Below are 19,380 nucleotides of genomic sequence, written 5' to 3' on the forward strand. Positions count from 1 at the left end.
TTGAATAAATTAACACATCCCATTACCTGGTATGCAGCTATTGATCAGGCAAGTGCTTTTTTCTTCATATCTGTCAAGAAAGATCACCAAAAGCAGTTTGCTTTCAGCTGGCAAGGCCAGAAATACACGTTCACTGTCCAAACTCAGTGATATATCAACTATCCAGTCTTATGTCACAATGTAGTTTACAGTGATCTTAATAACCTCTCCTTCCATAACATATTACACTTGTCCATTGTATTTATGACATTACGCTGATTTGACCTAGTGAGTAAGAAGCAGCAAATGCTCTAGACTTATTGGCAAGACACTTGTGTGTGTTGGAAGGTGAGAAATAAATCCAGCAAAAATTTAGAGGCCTTCTACCTCGGTGAAACTTCCAGAGGTCCAGTGACACAGGCGTGTTGAGACATACCTTTTAAGGTGAGGGATAAACTATTGCATCTTGTCCTTCCTACAACCAAAATAATAAAAATACATAATGGGCTTCTTTGGATTTTGGAGAAAATATATTATTAATATGGATGCATTACTCCAGCCTATTTGCCAAGTGACTCAAAAGTGCTAGTTGTTGAGGCCCAAAATAAAGTGAAGGCTCTTTAACATGCCCAGGCTGCTGTGCAAACTGCTTTGCCACTTGAGTCATAATATCCAGAAGATGCAATGGTATTTGAATTATTAGTGGCAGATAGAAATGCTATTTGGAGTCTTTGGCGGGTCTCTGCAGGTGAATCACCGCTCAGGCTCAGGGGATCTTTGGAGCAAAGTCCTGGCATCCTTTGTGGATAACTACTCTCTCTTTGAAAAACAGCTCTCGGCCTGCTACTGGGCCTTGGTACAGACCAAATGCTTAACTATGAGCCATGAATTAACATATAACCTGAACTGCCCATTATGACCACCACCAAAAAGTGGACAGCTGCAGCATCCCCAAAGGTTAGTGGTGAAGGGAAATCTGGGACATCCATAAAGCTGAGTAGTGAAGGGAAATCTTCCCAGTGAGCAGGATGCTGATCATTGCACCTGGCTGTTCACTTTGTTTGAAAGGAGAAATAGCCAGACATGTAATTATATACAGACTTACGGGCTGTGGCCAATGTTCTGATTGGAACATTGAAACTTGGAAGAAACATAATTGAAAAATTGGTGCCAAGGAAATTTGGGGCAAGATATATGGATAGACCTTTCTGAATGGGCAAAAGAAATGTGAAGATATTTGTGTCTTAAGTGAATACTCACGAAAACGTGAACTCACTAGAAGGAGATTTTAATAATCAACTGTATAGGTTAACCTGTTCTTTGGATACCAGTCAGCCTCTTCCCCAACAACCCCTATCATTGCCCAATGTGTTCATGAACAAAGTAGACATGATGGCAGGGATAAAGATTAAACATGGGCCCAGCAACATGGACTTCCACTTACCAAGGCTTACCTGGCTTATGGCCACTGCTAAGTAGTTAAATTACCAGCAGCTGAGACGAACAATAAGTACACAGGATAATGCCAGTCCTCAGGGTGATCATGTAGCTACGAAGCTTTCTTATCTACTATCATGGTATTCCATGTTGCATTGCTTCTGGTCAAGAAACTCACTTCACAACAAAAGCAGTTTGGCAATGTGCCCATGCTCATGGAATTCACTGGTCTCACCATGTCCCCCACCATCGTAAAGCAGCTGAATTGATAGAAAAGTGGAATGGTCTTTCAATGACTCATTAACAGCCCCAGTTAGGTGGTAATATATTGCAGGCTTGGGACAAGGTTCTCCAGGAGATTATATATGCTCAGAAACAGTATCCAATATATGGTGTTGTTTATCCCATAGCCAGGATTCTTGGAGTCCAGGAATCAAGGGGTGGAAATGGGAGTGGCACACCTGAGTATTATCCTTATTGATGCAATAGCAAACATTTGTTCTATCCCTTTAACTGTACATTGCACTGACCTAGAGATCTTAGTTCCAAAGGAAGCAATGCTACTACTAGATTCCATTGAACTGGAAGTTAAAATGCCAACTGGCCACTTGGGGCTTCTCAGGCCTCCGAAACAAGAGGCAAAGCAGAAGATTACTGTGCTGGCTGGGGAGACTGACCTTGACTACCAAGAGGAAATTGGACTGCTACTCCACAATGAGGATAAGAAGGAGTATGTCAGGAATACAGGAGATCTCTTAGGGTATCTCTTTGAATTATCATGCTCTGTGATTAAGCTCAATGGAAAGCTGCAATAACCCAATGCAGGTTGTGGCCTAGACTCTTTTTTTTTTTTTTTTTTTTTGAGATGGAGTGTCACTCTATCGATCAGGCTGGAGTACAGTGGCGCAATCTCAGCTAACTGCAAGCTCCGCTTCCCAGGTTCATGCCGTTCTCCTGCCTCAGCCTCCTGAGTAGCTAGGACTACAGGTGCCAGCCACCACACTCGGCTAATTTTTTTGTATTTTTAGTAGAGACAGGGTTTCACTGTGTTAGCCAGGATGGTCTCAATCTCCCGACCTCATGATTCACCCACCTCGGCCTCCCAAAGTGCTGAGATTACAGGCGTGAGCCACTGCACCAGGCCTAATGGCCCAGACTCTTTAGGAATAAAAGTTTGGGCCACTTTACGAGGCAAAAGACTACACTTGGCTGAAATGCTCTCTGAGGTAAAGGGAATTCAGAATAGGTCATGGAAGAAGATGGCCAGCCAAGTTGACAAGGGGTGGCCTTGTGTGAGTTAATTTTATGTGTCAATTTGAAAGAGCAATGGGGTGTTCAGATATTTGCTCAAACATTATTCTGGGTGTCTCTGTGAAGGTGTTTTTGGGTAAGATTAACAATTAAATTGACAAACTGAGTAAAGCAGATTGCCTTCATAATTTGAGGAGACCTCATCCAATTATCTGAAGGCCTGAATAGAACAAAAATGCTGATTCACCTCTGAGTTGAGAGCATTCTTCCCACATGACAGCCTTTGAGCTGAAACACTGGCTTTTTTCTGCCTTGGGACTGGAACTACACTATCAGCTCTCCTAGGTCTCCAGCTTGATGACTCACCCCATGGATCTTGGGTCTTACCAGCCTACATAATTTCAACAGCTAATTCTCTGGAGAACACAGACTAGTATAGCAAAGAAAAAAGATGTCTTTACCCTCCATCTCTGGCTCCCCATTGGTCAAGATTTGTCCATGAAATGTTAACTCACGCCCACATTCAAGTTCACACATACATGTGCCCAGTGGATTCCCACAACCATGCCACACAGGGAATTGAAAAATCCTCAAAGCAGAAAGTGAAAACTATAGAGTGAAGTTGAGGTAAGATGCTTTGAGACAGAATTGCATAAACTTGCATGGCTGGTATAAAAAGAAGGCTGCATATACAAGCATAGCATATATAAGAAGTAGGTTAAGCAAGTGTGAGGCAGGGCCCATCCACTTCATGTGCCACTCAGATAAACTCATGTGCTCCATTAAGTCCAATGCACTACAGAATCCTTCAAGCAGGGCCCTGTCAAGTTTTCTACAAAAGACTTAACACAGAGAGAAGAAAGCTACCATTCCTGCTATGGATTCTAGTCCTTACACCATAATTATTAGTCATCTTCCTGCCCACCACCCATGCTAAAGGCAGTCAAGGCTAAGGCTGCTGCAACTGACCATTTACAGTTCTCACTGAGTGTGGAAGTACCAAGATATGTACAAGTGAATCTTCTGGGTTTGACACTTACTACTCCCTGTCTGCAACCAAAGTGTTCTTTGGTTCTTCCTAGTGTTGAGCATAAATTACTCCTACAATACCGTAACTACTTTCTTTGCCTGATGTCAACAGATATTCCTCTATGTAACATAATCTTCCACTTCCTCCACTCTTACATTTGTCCACTGGTGCTGACAGCATATGTTAGTTGGATCTAGCTATTATTTGCAAATGTATGTCATTTCCTCATGGAGAATGTATTGTATGTTTCCCCTCAGGCTATGCTACAACTTGATCCTTGTTAATGGTCTGGAAGCAATGAAACAAAATGGAATCTTGAAAAGAAGAAGCATTACTTTGCAAGAAACTTTCTGCCGGTGAGGTCTCTAACAGGCCTCCAAGTGATGGGAGGCTATAGAGAAGAAGATGCTTCTGCCATCCTCTATGGTTCAGGAGCATCTGGAAGTTGAGAATTTTCTGACTTGTCCACCCAAATGTTCCCAAATGTTCCCATTTTGGGTTAGATGGTCTCACTCAGTTTCTATTAGGGCCCTGACTTTAACCCAGAAAACCTGTTAGGTCTCTGCATGGCAGCTCTAATACTACTACAATTTAATCCTGGGCCTGGTTTTCATCCTTGTGGATGCACAAAATAAGAATGTAACACCAACACAGAGGTCTTCTTTTAGCCCATGCTTTGAGTTGAGAGTTTGTGAATCTGAGATTGTCATTTTTTTCAGGAACCTAAAATCATTAATAAAGATCAACTAACTTCACTATCTTTATAATTACCATTTCCCACCTCCCATCATACAAGTGCCACAAGTGCATAAGGCAGTGCTGGGCATTCTCCCTGCACTTTGTTAAAACCAACTACCAGTGAAAGTATAAGTAACTGGATATTACCACATCTAATAACTATCACCCTGCATTCTTACTACTAACTATTAGGTCCTTGTTGCTTGCTGATGAGTGATTCAGTTTCAGGATTCTGCTCTGAGAGTCTGCTTTCTTAGGAACCCTATGGCGTCATATGTCTTAGCCTAGGTTCCCCTAAAAATACAGATGCAGAAAGAAGGACTTAAGAATAGTTATTTTATTGGGGGAAATAATCTCAGGGAACAGGTATAGTGTCTGAGAAAAGTGAAACAGAGAAAAAAGGAAAATCAATTGAAGGGTGTGTAATCAAGCTAGTTGGTACTTCTCTGATCAACTACCACTTGATGTTTTCCAAGACCTATGAGGAGCCTTGCAGAATGTGCCTCAGAATTGTCCACCCAGGGGCGGAAGAGGAAAGCCTTTATCCAGAGGTTCCTTTTCCCCAGTGGACAAGGGTGTCCTATGGGATGTTTATCCATGTGCATTTTCACGTGTGTACAGGAGTAAGTGCTGGTCAATTACCTGCAGGTAATCCTATGCAACAGAGATGCCCTAGGAGGGAAAGCAAAAGGCACCAAATGCAGTTGAGGCAAGACGCTCTCAGGTTGCACCTTCACAAATCTGATTGTTGCAATGATGAATGGAAGAAATGTAGCCAAGAGGATGTGAGGCAGGGCACAGACATTATCTGATATAGTGATCACCAGATGGAAGAAGAATTCACATCTTGCAAATGATTGATATCAGAACAATTAAGGAACTCCTGTAAATCAACAACAACAACAACAAAGAAAGAATTCCCATGGAATATTGGACAAAGTTATGAAAAATCCATTTGCAGAAAGATAAAAAGCATTTGAGGAATGATTCAAAGCATTAAGAGATATGATAAACACTAAGACACAATAAAGTATCACTTAATATCTGGGATTGGTAAAAATGAAATTGCTGAATTTGATAAGGAATGTTGATGAAGTGAGAACGGAGTAACCACCATGCTCCGCTGGTGAGCATGTAGCCTGTTGCAGTCCCTGTGAAGAGGAGCTGACACTACTGAGATGAGTGTCTGTATACCCTAGGAACTGGCAAGTACACTCCTGAGTTTATATTCCAAAGAATTTTCAGACCAAGTCAAAGAGAAAATGCCAGCAAGGTTCTCTGCAGTTTATTTGTTATTTCCAGTAGTGGAAAAATAAACAGGTAAAGTGTGATTAACACCCTATGCAGTATTATGTAACAGTAGGAAGCAACAGATGAGGTGTACACAAAGTGACATAGAGCATAAAAACAGAGTACTTGGTCACAAAAATACAGAAAATGAGCACAATCTCATTTAGATATATTAAAGTACATGTACACAAACAATATACATTTTTGGAAGAACACAAAAATAGATTCATATAAAATATGTAAGAATGACTGCTGAGGAAGAGAATGGGAATTGAGTAGAGGAACAAGAGAACAAGTAATTAAATAATAGAAGTGCATTGCATGTATCAGTAATGATGACAATATGCCATGAGCTAAGGAGTACTACTTACTCAACCTACCGAAAATGAGCCTCAAAAATAAATTTTAAAGTTTTAAATTATAACAGAAATGAATAAGTAAAGTTAGAAAAAGAACATTTTTTGTGGCAAAAACTCTTCAACATAGAAGTTTCGGTAAATGTGATGGAGTCTGAAAAATGATCAAAAGTGTTAAAAGATAATGAACATCAATAAAATGGAGATAATGAACATTGATCATTCAGTATCAAAGTTTGCTAGTGAAAAGACGGAACAATTTTAAGACGGTGGATCAAAGAAAATATTTCAAATGAAAATCTTTGCTTTATATCATATTTTCTGCTTTTTTTTTTTCTTTTTTGAAGTAGATTGGAGGACAGAAAACATAAAACCAAAGGAGAATAAAAAACTGAATGTGGTTGGAAATGGTAAGTGTGAATGAAAATTTCTTGGGACTTATTCCTACTTCGTGCATCTTCCACATTAAGTTGTCTCTGCCCCAGCACTCCACTGAGGCTACTCCTCTTTGGGAAGGAACCCTTGCACAGAATTCGCCTCCCATCCACTTACCAGTTAAATCTATGGCTGAGCTGAAGCTTACTGGCTTGTTCATATTTGAAGATATAAATTAAGTTTTAATTACTCTTCAGCGAATATGTTCTTTTAAAAAATTGTATTTGTATTTAAAGAGAGGTAGAAAAGTCTTGCTCTGAAAAATATGATTCTCTAATGGGAATTTAAAGCCTTCGGGAAAGCAGGTTAGTGTGAAGGGAACATGTTTTATTAGAAGGTAGAGAGTGAAGGAGGACTTCCAAAAATTTCATAACACATGAGATGGGCAACTTCTTATTCTACAAGGCTCAGAGGCCTCATCTATTTCACCCCTTTACAGTTACCTATTCCATGTCATCTATTTTCTATGTCCTATTGCATGGTTGCATCAGGAATTAGGCAGGCACAAATGAAATAATATGTAGTATTAGAAGTCAACCTGAATATCTCAAGTCAATAGAAATAGCATTTAGAGATAAAAGTCCTGTTTTTGTATTTAAGTTAAACTATGTATAAAATATTTTATCCCCTCTTATGTAGAAAAAGAAATTCCAATCTTTGGCCACATTTCTCATAAAGCTTCATATAAAAGAAGGAAGAAGATTAAAAATAATGGTAGTTGATCTGTTTTCTGATTTTATGGTATTTTGTGTGCTTTACAATGTCTCAAGCTTCCTTTGAATTAATATAGAATATGCAAATGAGAATTTAAAACTATGTGAAATTCAGAGTATAGTCACACAGTTGCATAAAAATCCCAATTAAATATAATTAGTATCTGCCTTGGTGTATCAGGCAATACCAGAAAACAATGTATTTTGAATTGTTATATATTTTATTACTTAAATATTTATTTCCAAATAAAGAATAAGAATAATGAGGATTTTTAATCCAAAATAACTTAGTCCATGGAAACCATTAGACTAGTGGTTTATATTTCATGTTCTATGTTAATATTTTATTCTATTGCCTTGATTTTTTGAAGTTGTTGTTTGTGACAATATTTGGCTATGACTGCACACATGAAAAGTTTGTCACAGCTTTTCCTCAATCTTCAAATCTTCTCCCTCAAATAAAACACAAGGGGAGAAAAAACTGCTCAATTTGGTTGCCTGGGCTCTCACAACACCACATATATGGTGTTAGTCCCTTAAACCCAGCAAACTGTTGATGCATAAAAAACAATATTCTCCAAGTGCAGAGGGTCAAGTAGTGCAAAGATACTTAAAATGATACAGAAGGCCCATGTCTCTACTACCAAAAGAAAAATTACTGAACTGCTGTTTGCAATGCTCTGTTTTTGTATGTAACTTTTCTTGGCAACAGATGCAATATTTATAGTAAAGTCTATCACCGTTTATTAATGTTATACATTAGAGTTATTTGCTACTCTAAAAAGATATGCTAAAATATGCCACAGCATTTTCAAATAAAACAAGAAAAATGAACTGATGATTTATTAATTGCATTTCATTGTTTCATAATAGGATGTGATAAACCTTGAATAAAACAATGTAAATATATTGATTCCATTTAGCATAATTGTGCTAAAACCATTTATAATGAAGTCTCCAGAGAGTTCTTTCAACTTCATTTTTCCGAAAATTGTGAGGCTTCTTTTCTCTTTCTTTCCTTCCTTCTGTCATTTTTAAAAATAGTTACTTTCCAGTAATTCATAGACAAGCAGAATAAGAACACAGAAAAAACCTGAATATGCATATGTCCATAGTAATGATAAACAACTTGTTGATTGGGATCTTACAATTAAATGTGATTTTTAAAAAACATATTGTAGGTATAGTTTATCTTGTATGGTAAATTTGATGCAAGACAAAATTAAGTAAAGGACTAGTCTCAAAGTTTTAATAACAGATTGTTAAAATAGGTGCATTATTAAACGTACACCAATGATTCTGCTTGCCAAAAGAAGCAATTCCATCTCATTTTATATACTATATTTTTAATGATTGCATAATAATCCTCAGCTCTGAGGAGCTGATATATGTGAGAACACTCAACAACTCTGTAGCTGAGTTAAATATAGGACCTGTGGGTTTTATCTGTGTTAAAGACACATGGAGCAAGGGATGTGCATTTACATAAAAATGTATCTTTTAAAGGCCATACATTTTTTGCACACCTGTTTGTGTTCCTGATGGTTCTGAGACTGTTCAGCAGGTGCACTTCATCCTTAATGAGAAGGACCGGTTTATTTTAATACTAAGAAGAAGAGAGTAGAAACAGTGAGGAGATGGCAAAAGAAGAAATGGACTTAATCGCTTATGAAAATGTCATATTTAAGCAATCAGTATTTCCTATAAGTAGTGAGAAAATGGACTGCTTAATTAATAAGATGGCTAAACAAGAGTAGCCGCATGGAAAACAATAAGAGTGAATTGACTCTTTACATCATACCTCAGGATACATTCCAAAAGGATCTAAGAGTTGAGTGTTAAAAAATAAAATAAAACAAGTACTAAAAGAAAACATGGATTGATTGCCCTATAATTTGTGTCAGGGGAAAATTTTCCCAACTGTAATTTTAAATACAGAGGAAAAATGACAGATCTTATTAAATTTTTAAGAATGTTTTACATTTACAGTTTTTGCCCATTCAGTATGATATTGGCTGTGGATTTGTCATCAATAGCTCTTATTATTTTGAGATACATTCCATCAATACCGAATTTATTGAGAGTTTTTAGCATGAAGAGCTGTTGAATTTTGTCAAAGGCCTTTTCTGCATCTATTGAGATAATCATGTGGTTTTTGTCTTTGCTTCTGTTTATATGCTGAATTACGTTTATTGATTTGCATATGTTGAACCAGCCTTGCATCCCAGCGATGAAGCCCACTTGATCATGGTGGATAAGCTTTTTGAGGTGCTGCTGGATTCGGTTTGCCAGTATTTTATTGAGGATTTTTGCATCGATGTACATCAGGGATATTAGTCTAAAATTGTCTTTTTATGTTGTATCTCTTTCAGGCTTTGGTATCAGGATGATGTTGGTCTCGTAAAATGAGTTAGGGAGGATTCCCTCTTTTTCTATTGATTGGAATAGTTTCAGAAGGAATGGTACCAGCTCCTCCTTGTACCTCTGGTAGAATTTGGCTGTGAAACCGTCTGGTCCTGGAGTTTTTTTTGGTTGGTAGGTTATTAACTATTGCCTCAATTTCAGAGCCTGCTATTGGTCTATTCAGGGATTCAACTTCTTCCTGGTTTAGTCTTGGGAGAGTGTAAGTGTCCAGGAAATTATCCATTTCTTCTAGGTTTTCTAGTGTATTTGCATAGAGGTGTTTATAGTATTCTCTGATGGTAGTTTGTATTTCCGTGGGGTCGGTGGTGATATCCCCTTTATCATTTTTTATTGCGTCTGTTTGATTCTTCTCTCTTTTCTTCTTTATTAGTCTTGCTAGCAGCCTATCAATTTTGTTGATCTTTTCAAAAAACCAGCTCCCGGATTCATTGACTTTTTGGAGGGTTTTTTGTGTCTCTATCTCCTTCAGTTCTGCTCTAATCTTAGTTATTTCTTGCCTTCTGCTAGCTTTTGAATGTATTTGCTCTTGCTTCTCTAGTTCTTTTAATTGTAATGTTAGTGTGTCAATTTTAGATCTTCCCAGCTTTCTCTTGTGGGCATTTAGTGCTATAAATTTCCCTCTACACCCTGCTTTAAATGTGTCCCAGAGATTCTGGTATGTGGTATCTTTGTTCTCATTGGTTTCAAAGAACATCTTTATTTCTGCCTTCATTTCGTTATGTACCCAGTAGTCATTGAGGAGCAGGTTGTTCAGTTTCCATGTAGTTGAAAGGTTTTGATTGAGTTTCTTAGTCCTGAGTTCCTGTTTGATTGCACTGTGGTCTGAGAGACAGTTTGTTATAATTTCTGTTCTTGTACATTTGCTGAGGAGTGCTTTACTTCCAACTATGTGGTCAATTTTGGAATAAGTGCAATGTGGTGCTGAGAAGAATGTATATTCTGTTGATTTGGGGTGGATAGTTCTGTAGATGCCTATTAGGTAGGCTTGGTGCAGAGTTGAGTTCAATTCCTGGATATCCTTGTTAACTTTCTGTCTCGTTGATCTGTCTAATGTTGCCAGTGGGGTGTTAAAGTCTCCCATTATTATTGTATGGGAGTCTAAGTCTCTTTGTAAGTCTCTAAGGACTTGCTTTATGAATCTGGGTGCTCCTGTATCGGGTGCATATCTATTTAGGATGGTTAGCTCTTCCTGAATAATTGATCCCTTTACCATTATGTAATGGCCTTCTTTGTCTCTTTTGATCTTTGATGGTCTAAAGTCTGTTTTATCAGAGACTAGGATTACAACCCCTGTGTTTTTTTTGTTTTCCATTTGCTTGGTAGATCTTCCTCCATCCCTTTATTTTGAGCCTATGTGTGTCTCTGCATGTGAGATGGGTCTCCTGAATACAGCAAACTGATGGGTCTTGACTCTTTATCCAATTTGCCACTCTGTGTCTTTTAATTGGATCATTTAGTCCATTTACATTTAAGGTTAATATTGTTATGTGTGAACTTGATCCTGTCATTATGATATTAGCTGGTTATTTTGCTCACTAGTTGATGCAGTTTCTTCCTAGCATCGATGGACTTTACATTTTGACACGTTTTTGCAATGACTGGTACTTGTTGTTCCTTTCCATGTTTAGTGCTTCCTTCAGGATCTCTTGTAGGGCAGGCCTGGTGGTGACAAAATCTCTAAGCATTTGCCTGTCTGTAAAGGATTTTAGTTCTCCTTCACTTATGAAACTTAGTTTGGCTGGATATGAAATTTGGGGTTGAAAATTCTTTTCTTTAAGAATGTTGAATATTGGCCCCCACTCTCTTCTGGCTTAGAGAGTTTCTGCTGAGAGATCTGCTGTTAGTCTGATGGGCTTCCCTTTGTGCGTAACCCGACCTTTCTCTCTGGCTGTCCTTAACACTTTTTCCTTCATTTCAACTTTGGTGAATCTGACAATTATGTGTCTTGGAGTTGCTCTTCTCGAGGAGTATCTTTGTGGCGTTCTCTGTATTTCCTGAATTTAAATGTTGGTCTGCCTTACTAGGTTAGGGAAGTTCTCCTGGATGATATCCTGCAGAGTGTTTTCCAACTTGTTTCCATTTTCCCTGTCACTTTCAGGCACACCAATCAGATGTAGATTTGGTCTTTTCACATAATCCCGTATTTCTTGGAAGCTTTGTTCATTTCTTTTTACTCTTTTTTCTCTACACTTCTCTTCTCACTTCATTTCATTAATTTGATCTTCAATTACTGATACTCTTTCTTCCAGTTGATCAAGTTGGTTAAAAATATGGAACGCTTCACAAATTTGCGTGTCATTCTTGCACAAGGGCCATGCTAATCTTCTGTGTATCGTTCCAATTTTAGTATATGTGCTGCTGAAGTGAGCACTCTATATATTATTATGGAGAAATGTCAGGTGAAAAAATATCAAGGTGGAAAACAATGTGTATGGTATGCCACTGTTTATCTAAGAAAGGGAATATATGAATATATACATATTTAAATTCTATAATAATATTTACATTACAATATCATAGAAATATAACATTTACATTATATAATAATAATAAATATATACTATAAAAAAGCATCAAGCTAAATATATAAAATTTACCTAGAAGAGGAAGGGATAGATAGAGAGGACTGGTTCTGAAACAGTGAACAATATAGTATCAATGTGTGCTCTTAGGCCCTTGTCCTTAACTGCAATTTCTGACTAAATAAAAAACCTGGACGTCGTAAGGAAATGGTTAATTTCAGGTCTAAGGTATGAAACATAGAAAATAAACCTAGATCATCTTGAATACCAAAAAGCAATTTACTATCAAAGCCTATTCAGATTATCGCCAATAGGCTCAGGAAAAATATTAAATGGCTATCACTGGCCAAATGATATCAAATGGATATCATTATCCATAAATATAATGTCTGCCATTAATTGAAATACATGAAATATGTTTACGTCCACCACTTTGTGTGATTTAAAAAAGGAAGGAAAGAAGGAAGGATGGAAGGAAGGAAGGAAGGAAGGAAGGAAGGAAGGAAGGAAGGAAGGAAAGAACGAAGGAAGGAAGGGAAATGGGGGAAAAAACTCTTACTGTTCTTTGGAAGACACTAATGAATGAATTCACTTCTCTTTCTTTGTATTTTTATTTTTACTTTTTTTGAGTCTCCCTCTGTCACCCAGGCTGGAGTGCAGTGGCACGATCTTGGCTCACTGTAACCTCTGCCTCACAGGTTCAAGCTATTCCCTTGCCTCAGCCTCCCAAGTAGCTGAGATTACAGTCACCTGCCACCACACCCAGCTAATTTTGGTATTTTTGGTAGAAATGAAGTTTCACCGTGTTGGCCAGGCTGGTCTCGAACTCCTGACCTCAGGTGATAAACCCAACTCAGCCTCCCAAACTGCTGGGATTACAGGCGTGAGCCACTGTGTCTGGCCTCAATTCATTTTTTAAAGCTACTAAATAAGGGAAAGGATGAAAGAATTATCCTTCTTTATTTTCACCAAAGAAAGATGTATTTGTTAAATTGCAACATTGAAAGTTTGGTTAAAAATCTACAGCTCTTAAAAAAAAAAAAAAGAAAGAAAGAAAGAAAAGCTGAGAATTAATGACTTAAGCATGCCACTAAAGTTAGAAAAACAAAAATTACAGGTTCTAAATCCTTGCAGAATCACCACACTGTCTCCCACAATGGTTGAACTAATTTACACTCCCACCAATAGTGTAAAAGTGTTTCCATTTCTCCACACCCTCTCCAGCATCTGTTGTTTCCTGACTTTTTAAAGATTGCCATTCCAACTGGCGTGAGATGGTATCTCATTGCGGTTTTGATTTGCATTTCTCTAATGACCAGTGATGATGAGCTTTTTATCATATGTTTGTTGGCTTCATGAATGTCTTCTTTTGAGAAATGTTTGTTCATATCCTTCACCCACTTTTTGTTAGGGTGTTTGTTTTTTTCTTGTATATTTGTTTAAGTTCTTTGCAGATTCTGGAGATTAGCCCTTTGTCAGATAGATAGATAGAAAAACTTTCTCCCATTCTGTAGGTTGCCTGTTCACTCTGATGATAATTTCTTATGCTGCGCAGAAGCCTTTTAGTTTACTTATATCCCATTTGTCAATTTTGTCTTTTGTTGCCATTGCTTTTTGTGTTTTAGTCCATTACTGGATATATACCCAAATGATTATAAATCATTCTACTATAAATACGCATGCACATGCAGGTTTATTGCAGCACTGTTCACAATAGCAAGGCCTTGGAACCAACCTAAATGCCCATCAGTGATAGACTGGATAAAGAAAATGTGGAATACTATGCAGCCATAAAAAAGAATGAGTTTAGGTCCTTTGCAGGGACATGGATGAAGCTGGAAACCATCATTCTCAGCAAACTAAGACAAGAATAGAAAAACAAACACCGCATGTTCTCACTCATAAGTGGGAATTGAACAATGAGAACACATGGACACAGGCAGGGGAACATCACACACTGGGGCTTGTCGGGGGTGGGGCTAGGGGAGGGACAACATTAGGAGAAATACCTAATACAGATGATGGGTTGATGGGTGCAGCAAACCACCATGGCACATGTATACCTATGTAACAAGCTGCACGTTCTGCACATGTATCCCAGAACTTGAAGTAATATATATATATATATATATATATATATATATATATATATATATAAAAAAGAAAAATTAAATCCATGGAGAGTTGAAGGAGATAATAAACCTAAACCCCAAAACCTCCAAAAACAAAAACAAAAACAAAAATAAAATACATTAGAGATGATCTACACTGCAGGGACAAAACTTTTCAGGAGTAAATATAAAATGAAAGGACTAATAAAATGAAAAAACACACAGGCAGTAAATATTTTATTTTAATGATATTATACATATATATATAATCAGGCCAGTAGAAAAATATTGAAAATAAATATTATGGTATAAAAAAGGAAAAAAGTAGGGAAGTAATGCTTTTTGAATTACATTGATATATTTTATCGAAAAAAGAGAAAAACTCGTACCTATGGATTTTGTTGCAGTAATGAAAAACATTACAGTTAATAATAAGGGGCAATTAAAATTTTAAAGATAACATTTAAAAAGGAGAAAAAATTTTTACTTTAAAGCTATTATCAAATTCCATGTAACATTTCAGGTTTAAATGAAATTTTTTCACTTCACGAAAGTAACCTTACACCTAGCACTTCACACTTTATTTCACTATTTAAAATTTTAAACAAAATAAGGACTCCAAGTGTAACCTAGAATGACAGAAATGAAATAACTTGAGCTCTATGCCTTATTATTATTTATCTTGAACCTGCTGTATAACAGGAACATGTAAACCATTGCAATTGGGAGCACAAATTGTCTGAAATAAGATGTAATAACTCTAAACTCTTATGAATCTACTCTCCAAATGAAGTCATTTAACTAAATCTACATGTGTCACAGGTAGACTGTAGAGGTTACCCCATTATCTTCCAGGCCCAAAACAATGTTGAATGATGCAAATAGTAAGCACATAGTAATTTGGAATTTTCTGTGTTTTTGAAATTCAACAGTAACCACAGCAATCATTTAGATGGTAGGACCACAAAGTAATTTTTAATAGAGGAGTATTTTATCACTGATATTGTTTAGGATTGCCAGTCCATGATGATAATAAAAAGCACATCAACTTTTAGTCAGTTTTATCTAGTATTTTATCTTCTGCAAACCATGTTTTTTCTTGTATCCAGGCAAGACCACTCCCACAACCCCATTTACTATATGCTGCTGCTGCAAATAATAATACTTTACAAACTAGTGAAATGGAAAAATAAATTTCACAAAGTGAAGCCATGAATAAATAATATTAGGAATAAAAAAGATAGATACAACTATATATATCTCATAGCAGTTAAAAAGATAACAATACTCTGAACTGCATGACAAAAAATTTGAAAATTTAAATGCAATGAAAAATATCCCAGTAAAATACAGCTTCTGAAAACTAAGAAAGAAAAAGAATGCTTTAATAGGAAATTAAATTAAATGCTAATTTTTTTCACACTAATCATTCAGGGTTAATGACAATTTATGCCAAATCTTCAAAGACTAGTCACTCCAGTTCTTCAGCTAACATTTTCAGAAGATTCAAAAGGAGAAACCTCCCAGGTCATTCCCTGGGATCAGTTTAACTTTGAAACCAAATTCATCAGTATAAGAAAAAGTAAAGAATAGTATTATTGGTGAATATAAATGCAAAATATTAACAAACTGAATATAGAAGTGTATAAGAAAATGTATCATGACCAAGTAGAATTTATTCCAATATAAGAGTTATTTGACTATAAGGAAAATATCCCTACATCATATGCAAAAATGTTTTAAGAAAATTTGACATGTATTTATGATTTTTTAAAATATGCTTAGCAAACTAAGAATAAGAGATAACTTCCTTAAAAGGTATTACTATGGTTTGAATATTTATCCCCTCCAAAACTCATGTTGAAATTTAATCCCCAGTGTGACAGTATTGAGAGGTGGGGCCTCTAACAGATGACCAGTTCTTTTTTTTAATTCTTAATTTTTGTGGGTACATAGTGTATATATTAGATCATGAGGGCAAAGTCCTCATGAATGGATTAATCCATTTATTGATTATTAATGGGTTAATCAATTAATAGGTTATCACGGGAGTGGCACTGGTGACTTTATAAGAAAAGGAGATACCTGAGCTAGCACATGCAGCCCCTTCACCATGTGCTGATCTGCACTACCTCAGGACTTTACAGAGTCCCATCAGCAAGACGGCCCTCACCAGAGGTGGACCCTTGACGTCAGACTTCCCGGTCCCCGTAACTGTAAAATATACATTACTTTAAAATAAATAACCCAGTTTCTGGTATTCTGTTGTAAGCAAGAAAGAACAGAATAAAACAGCTACGTACAAAAAACCTATAGAAAATGTCATTTTTTAATACGGAAACTTTGAAAACACACCCTTAAAAATTGCATACGAGTCAAAAATGCATGCTATAACCACACTAACAGATCTTAATAGTAAAGTAATCAGATGAGAAATGAAGCTAAGTACCTGAGAATGGAGGAGGTAAAAACAAAACGGTCATTATTGGCAGATGGTATGATTGTCTACATTGAAACCCCCTAAAAAAATAACTATGGATAGTTATTTTTAAACTATTTATCTAATTTATCTAATGATAAACTAGTTATCATTAAAAAATAAGTTTCGCAAAGTGAAAAGATACAAGGTAAATATTCCAAAATCAATTCAAATGTTTTGCATCAGTAATAACATAATCATAATTAGCTATCATTTACAATAACAAAAATTATATATTAATGAGGACAAAATAACCAAGCATATTCAAATCCTTTGTGGAGAAAAGTATAAAATTTATTGAAGGATGTTAATGAAGAACTAATAAATGGAGAGATATGCTATATTTATTGATAGAAAAACATTATCATAAAGGTACAGATTTTCCATATATGTATATATATTCAATGTAATTCATATACAAATATTGACAATATTATTTAAAGAAACTTCACAAGATGATTTAAAATTTGTTGGAAGAGCAAAGCGTCAAGTATAGCCAAAATATTCCTAAACAGGATTAATGTGGAAAATTAACCCACCAAGATTTCAAGAATTACCATAAATTTCAAACATTTAGAATAGTTTGATGTTTAAATAATGATAAACAAAGAGATCAATGGGGCTAAATAGCCAAAGTATAGATACATGCTTAGACACAGAACTTTAATAGATGATAAATGTGAATATGGGATAATGCCCTAAAAGATGCTCAATCAGTTATTTATGTGAGAGAAAAAAATTGAATCCAACCTCACACTGCACACACACAAAAACAATTCCAAGTGGAGCAAGGATTTCAATATGAAAAGTGTAATTTTAACATTTTTAGATTTAAAATATAGGGAAACAGCTTTATAACTAGGATATTGGATAAAAATGAAAACTAGAAAATCCATAACCATGAAGAATAATACTGATATTTACAACTACGTTGAAAGTTTAAACTTATGTTCATCAAAAGCCATTCCTAAAGGAGTTGTAAGATTAGCCACGAAATGAGAGAGAATAATTGCAACACATGTAATTGACAAAAGTAGTATCTAAAATACATACCCGATTTTCGATTCCTCTAAAGCAAAAACAAAAGTAGGAAAGATACATGAACAGGAATTTCAGAGGAGTTGAAATACATATGGCAAAAACCCATGGAAAATGAAATGCAATGTCATTATTAATCAGTGCCATGTCAATTAAGTCAACAATGAGATACTCTTCAAAAAACCTACTTTCTTAAAAAAACAGCAATTCTGGTAGTCCCAAAAATTGAAGATGTTGTTAATAAGTGGAGATGCTTATATGCTGTTAAGATGGAAAACTACTTTGGGGACAATTTTGTATTATTTTATAAAATTGAACATGTGCACATGATACTGCACAGCAATTCTACTGCTGAAGATAATCTCTGGAAACACTTTGGGACATGTATACCAAAAAACAACTATAAGAATGTTTACAGTCTCACTTGGGAAACAGTAAAACACTGGAAACAACCCAAATGTTCAATGACAGGAGAGGGAATAAATAAATGGCTAAATTAAATTATATATGTCAGGGAAAATAAATTGAACAACCACATGGATGAAACTTTAAAACAGTTTGAATAAACACATTCAATTCCAGATTACTATTATATATTGTATCATTTTGATAAAGCTTAAAAAAGTAAACTATAATAACATTTTTTGATCTTATACATATAATAAAACTGATTTTTATAAAGCAAGGAAATAGTACTTGCATATGAGAAAGGAGGCAGTGAGATAGGATGGACTGGGATTGAGGCCATATTCATCATGTTCTAGATGTTACATTGATGTTCTAGTGTAACACTCAATGTAACATCTAGAAGATCATCTTGTTTTATCTTTGTTTTATTATCATTATGCTTTATAATCTTCATATATGTAATTCAGTATTACATTGTTCAAATGGTGGAATACAGTTAAGATTATAATATACAGATAATTAAGAAGAAGAAGAAGAAGAAAGAAATGAGGATGGAGGGATAATAACATAAATACTCATCATACCTCTGAACACTTATTGTTTCATTAGGAAGGAGGAGAGGCAATGAGTACAACTCAGGAATTCCTTCTTGGTCGTAAATTAAACATATGGGAAGGTAAGTTTCAGAGCATTATGATGTCTACTCTTGTTTAGTGTATCACATGAGTTTGTCCTGATTCAAAAATTTTAATAGAAATAGTAGGGGAAAGTTGTCTGTAGAGAAAATAATATTGTTTAAAAAAATAGTATTAGGAATACAACTTTGGAATATGAGAAAAGTAAAATATAAATTTTACTACGGCTCTAGATATAGCTATAATTTACAAGACACACAGAAGACAGCACAACATATTGACACAATGAGGAAGACAAATGAGGCTCTCCAACAAATAAAATACATTGTGAAAAAAGGGAGCGGAGTAACTCATAGTTTAAAATAACATTGAATTGCAACTTACGGGCGAACTCTAATATATGGACCTAATTTGGATCTTCATTCAAAGTGTTGCAAAAACTTACCAGAAAAGAGGAGGAATTTGAATGCTGGATTTTATCGATGATTATTTGATGTACTGTTTGATATATTAGATTGTTTCTTTTGATGTATT

General features: G+C 35.7%; 1 non-coding gene across 1 annotated transcript; it reads right to left on the minus strand.

Annotated features, from left to right (window-relative positions):
* Positions 1-11,917: 11,917 nt before the first annotated feature.
* LOC140710161 (U6 spliceosomal RNA) lies at positions 11,918-12,024 on the minus strand. The gene has a single exon (XR_012091121.1). It is a non-coding gene; the product is annotated as a U6 spliceosomal RNA (small nuclear RNA).
* Between the last annotated feature and the right edge of the window lie 7,356 nt (positions 12,025-19,380).

Source organism: Chlorocebus sabaeus, chromosome 24 (assembly GCF_047675955.1).
Source record: "Chlorocebus sabaeus isolate Y175 chromosome 24, mChlSab1.0.hap1, whole genome shotgun sequence".
In the NCBI taxonomy this organism is placed as follows: Eukaryota; Metazoa; Chordata; class Mammalia; order Primates; family Cercopithecidae; genus Chlorocebus; species Chlorocebus sabaeus.